The sequence below is a fragment of the Vidua macroura genome, chromosome 7 (genome assembly GCF_024509145.1).
Source record: "Vidua macroura isolate BioBank_ID:100142 chromosome 7, ASM2450914v1, whole genome shotgun sequence".
NCBI lineage: Eukaryota > Metazoa > Chordata > Aves > Passeriformes > Viduidae > Vidua > Vidua macroura.
The window spans coordinates 12,211,187-12,217,186 of NC_071577.1; positions in this window are offsets into that span (position 1 = coordinate 12,211,187).

Genomic DNA, 6,000 nt, shown 5'->3' on the forward strand with positions numbered 1-6,000 from the left:
TTTTAGAGATGTTTTACAAATATTTAAAACATTCACGGATTATTTTCCTATGCAGATTTTTTCTTAAGTAACTTCAACAAATAGAAAGAAAGCACTTTATTCTAATGGAAATTTTTAAAGAACAAACAATACTATTAGGACCAGCACACCAAAGTCTATTCAATTACATTTGCATCCAAATAAAGGAAGAAGACCAGTATAAAACATGCAAATTGAAATTGCTCTGTGTGAGATACAGGAAATATTAACAGAGAAGGAAATTATCTACCAGAGAAACAAAAACCTCTTAAAAGATCACTGTTTCATAAAAGCAGGTATGTTCTTTTCTGCAAGAAAAGCTCCTTACAAATCCATAATCAGCATTTATGTTGTCAGTTTCTAACTAAGCCATCTTTCCAGACATGTTTATATTCTATCAAAAAATAGGCTTTAACAGGAATTCAGCCCATCTCTTTTAGAATGCTTCACTATCTAGTACAGACACATTTCAGACATGGGATAGGAGGAAGATGATGCAACTCGTGCTGTAGTTACCATCCTCTCTCTCCTGGTAACCATAGCAGCTGGGTTACACCACAAGAAAAACTGCTTGTGTAGTTTAGCCCTCCCCTCCACTCCCAAACCATACCAGAGTGCACAAGAAACACACAAAGAGCTGACTTTAACTACAGACAAGGCTTAAGAGTCCATTTCAAATTCCTTTTCTATTTTTCTAAAAGAAGGTCAAGATGATATACCATAACTCTTTAAAAAATCATCTTCTAAATGTTGCCTATTTTTTGCCCATATAATCAGCAACAGGATTTGCCCAAAACAGTCTCAAAACTGCATTAGCACAGAAGGCAGAAATAAACTTTAAAACTTTAAATGTACTAATTTGCAAGTTAAGAGATGAATCTGAACTCTTGGTAAAATTACTGAAAGTTTATTTCCTCACAAGAAAGCAGATATGAGCGAGGACATAGGAAAGGTGTATCACCTTGTAAATTAATAACATCTACATTTTCTATTACTTTAAAGCATTTATTTCTAATCCTTTATGCACTTCTAACTTTAAGCCCGTTCCACAAAAGTAGAAAGATTGTTATCTAAAAGTACAGCTTGCTCCACATATTGGCAGTTAAAAAGAAACACCATGTGATAAAGAAACTAATTTTAAATAACTTCTCTGGATATCAACAGAACAATAGTTCATCTTCTGCATCACACACCTGATTTTCCAAGTCAGCTTTCACTTGTTTCTTGGATTCCAGTGTCTGCTGGAGCACAGCAAATTTATCTTGAACCTCCCTCAGGTTTGCTTGTTTCTTTCGTAGACCATCCATAGAAATTTTTTACTTTTCTTGTAGTTCACACAATATTCCATTTTATAACTTCTTATCTGAAAACAATTGGATTTTACCTAATCACTTGTTTCTGTGCTGATTTCTGTGCTACATTTTTTTACTGGAATAACACAGTGATTGAAAGCAAAGAAGGTCTATACTTCCAAACTGTGTCCCATTTGATCACAATTTCAAATCCATTATGGATTTGTGCCAGAAACAATAATATGTATTAAGTAACACTAAACACACACAAATCCAGCCAACTATGCACACAAAACAGAAGAAAATATTAACAGCTTTTCACAACCAAGGATCTGTTTTCCAGTTTTGAGGATTTCACTCTTTTATACAGATATTTTCCTGAGGAGAATATTGGATGTAACATGCACTGAAAACATTTTCTTCATCATTTCAAAAAACAAGCATCAAAGTAAGGTAAAATGTCCCTAGGACCAGCTGAAGCAGAACAAGTATTAGCCTCAATTATTGAATCCCCTCTCGTATTGCTGTAAGTTGCAGCTCTTTAAAGTCCACCTTTTAAAATAATTTTCTAACAGTAGGCTGTTAGAAATATTATATATTAGTCACTGTTCCCAATTTGATAAGTCCCCCAAGCATGCAGTTACCAATCTTTTAGCTGAGTAACAAAATACCTTCTCAGATAAAGGCATGCCAAGTAAGAAGCCTGCCATGACTCAGCTTTCAAGGGCCACAACGACCTTAGTGCCCAGAGCAGATTTACTGCTCAATTGTCAGCTCCACATGTTCCAAATTAGAAACAGCATCCAAAAAAAAGCACACTTCTTCAATGCATCAAAGGCAATGCATACCAAAAAATATCCTGTGGGCTGGATGGGACTACCAGAAACCTCCAAGGACATTTTAAGAATGCCCCAGTTTTGTGTAGCACTCTAAGAGGATTTTAACTTTGTTGCTATCTGAAGAGAATGTTGCTTCCATGCCTTCTTGGAAAGATTCACAGCTGAAAATCAGACCCTACACCTTATCAGGTACTTTACATGAATTTATCTGTATTATTGTTTTTTTGCATAAGTATCCCAGCAGTAATTTCACCTCCCTTTTGGTGTTAAATTACACTGGTAGACCAATCACTTTAATGAAATTCAACTATTTTTTAAAATATATACTTACATATCATAAAACTCCATGGTAATGACTTATTTAAAGAAAAAAAAAACCCACTTTTTTTTGGCTCAGTGCTGTTAGAAACAATTGCATGGCTGCTGAGACACTCTTTTTAATGCAACCCAAATAAAGAAAAAATTACCAATCAATAGATAATAAAGTATCAAACCAAACTACTGGTTTTTAAACTAAACATTACCTAAAATAAGATCCTACTAAGAGTATTGCAGAGTAAAACTGTCTTGTCTAGCTATTGAGGAAGAGAATGGACTTTCTAAAAGACAAACAGAAGCAATCATGACCAATAATTTTAGGTACAGTTAATGCATGACCCCTACTTTTTTATTGTATTATTTTATATTTCACATAAAATGTCTTTCGTATTACAAGAGATATTGTCCTGATTTATGTAAAATATTGTATCCTTGCACTATCCAGTAAAAGCATTCATATTTTTCCAGTAAGTACTGTCAAATATTATTTCATTTGTGCATTATAAGTCAATTAAAATCTTTAACTGAAATTGTCATCCCTGTAGCATTCTTTATCCTGCAGCATCACAAAACCAAAATAAAGTCTTTGAGTAAACAAATTCTGTCTGTAACATTCCCTGCAACTTCAGCAAATGCACTGAGACTCAGCAGAGATGAAGCAAGTAATTTTAATTAAAAACTGTTTACGTCTGGCTACTGGCCATTCTAGTTAGCAATCCATAAAATGATTGTTCCAGGTATTCTCTTATCAGCAGAAATTCTCACTGTAGTGTAACCATTCCCTGTGTGAGCAAGCAAGCAGAAATTGAAAAACTGTGAAAAGAAATTACCTTCTAATAGGATTGAAAGGTATCACTCTCCTCCCAGCAGCACCTAAGCTGACTTAACCATTCAAAGTCACTCTCATCTTTGCCTTTTTTGCTTACTAGAGATGCAAGAACATCCTCAGCATGAACATCAAGCTCAACAAGTGCTCCCAGAGTCACTCGATTCTGCTTAGACAGCTTTCCTCACACCAAGGTGGCAGTGTCCTCAGTCTGTCTATTATCCTGTCCCAGAAAATCCTCTGATGCCTGCAAAAAATTTTAAAAGTTAAGAAGTTGAATGTCTGGTCTTAGGTGTGATTATATTTTCTTGAATTTCTTATTTTTTACTATATTACTTTTATTTCTCTTTCTTTCTCCTTCTCTCTATGGTACCAGTACAATGGCCTTCATTCACCAGCAGCCCAACAGGGGTTTGAGATGCTTTTTTTTTTCTTTTACAAACCCAAATATAAAACATCAATGGCACATATCTGCAAACAAAACAGCACACACAACTTAATTCCTGCAATACGGGAAATACCCTTGTCCTTTTACTGTTTCCATTTTACTCTTTCCAAGACTACCTAAGAATATATAATTAATTAAAATATCTGAACAATTTACCTAAAAGACCATTTAATGTTAGATTAAAAAAAGGTTTATCCTTAAATAATTCTTGTGTACTACCCCCTGCAAGATGTTTTCCACTGTATTTACTGAAGATCAGTTTAAAGATGTAAAACTTTACTTACAGTCTCTGTAACATATAAACTAATGAGGATAAACAAGAATTCTCTCTTCAACAGCAAATCCACCTCCAGTACATAAAAATTTATTATTTATACCTTCCCAGCAACAGTAAACATTAAGGAAATTGAGTACAGCAACCAGGCACAGCCTTAACACAACGGTTTTCCATGATTAAAAATAAACAAACAAACAAAACCAACACCTTTAAGATTTTTTTCCTCACAAGATTTCTTGTCCTGTTCTTTGCACTTTAGGGATGTTTCTCTGGGACTGAACTAGCATTTTGGTTTTCATTTTTGTTCTTGTTTTTGTATGACTTTGCACCGCAGTCACTGCACATTGTCGAGTCTGTGTATGGGGACCCAAACCAAGCTCCTCTCCTTATAGCAAAGGTTACATTAATCAACAAGATCCCTATTAAATATTTAATACAAACTAAGGTCTTTGGCCTTTGGGAAAAAACTCAAGAAGTTCCTAATTCAATAAAAAAAAAAAATTGGGGGAAAACCAGATGCTTTTTTCCTAAGTATTTATTAAGTCCCTTGAGAATTATTTCCAGAAATGAATTCATTGCACTTCCTCAGCTTTTCCAGCATCTTGTCTGCTGTTACTACTGTCAGCAGATGTCTGTTCTGGAAAAGAAATTATTCCAGATAAAAATATTATTGTCTTTCCAAGTGAATCACCACACAGCACAGGAAGTCTTAATCAAAATGAATCTCTATATCACATTCTGCTTTACTCAACCATTGTCAGGCTTACAATTTACTGTCCTTGCTCATTGCCAGAGTTCACCAAAGAAGTAGTTAGGCAGCTTGTATGAAGTTATTTCTGAAAATCATTTCAAAACAGGATCAATTGATCAAAGAGCACAACTCCCATCATTCTGTTGGAGCAACATCAGTTTACACTGGCTATTCAACTGCATTGTGCAGTTAAGTAACATGAACAATTCATACATTTTGATGGATTTTTTAGTGTACTTTTATTACGACATCAAAGTGACACATTTCAACCAGTAACCAAGTATCAGAATTCAATGCAAAGAATAATCCTTCCTTCCATATAAAATATATAAATATATACACATGATGTAAGTATTAATACAGCAGTTGTACACAGGCAACACTGATTTCCGTACTAACACTAACCAGTAATGTGATCTAAGAAAGGTATTCCCTGATCCTGAGAGATTTCCTAACTAAATATGTGTTTAAAGAATTTTGTTCTCAAAACAAAGTTCTACTTTATTTCAAGAAGACAAGAAATTGTATTATTTTTCTTTTCACTACAGCACCTGAATAAGACCTGTCAAGACACATTGTTGAATAAACCCTGGGTTTCCTGTATTTGTACACTGTACAGATTATAAAATATACATTAAGGTATGGAATGCTTGCCAAATTCTTTCTAATCCTTTCCAAATAAATTTCTCAAATTAAAGTAATGTAAATTATTAGAAAAGCTACTATATAAGATAAAAGCTAATACAAATGCAAAAAAGATTTTGAAAATACCTTTAAGGAAATACAGTTGTCTGAACATTGGGTTCTGGCATTTAATTTGCCTTATGACCCATTTATAGCCTAATCATCACTATAGTTTTTAATCTTGCTCACCAAGTATGGGGATGGGGAGCAAAGACACACTGAGATGTAAGAAATCATGCAAATTTACAATGAAGAAATCAAACCAAACAAATACTTCTACTCAGTTCCAGTATGGGCTTGAATTTAAACCATGACTGAATTTATTCTAGTTCAGTTCCATGCCAGGACATCGTGAACTGATCCAAACCCTTCACACTGCAATACAAAATGTTCTATCAGGGCAAAGTCCTGGCAAGGAAATGGGAGCTGACTATTACCAATGCCCTGCTCCACTTCCCAAAGCCTGGGAACACAGGTTCTGCCAAGGCATCTCCTCTCGCACCTAAACCAGTGTGCATTCCCCAGAACCTGAGTGGTGCTGGGATGG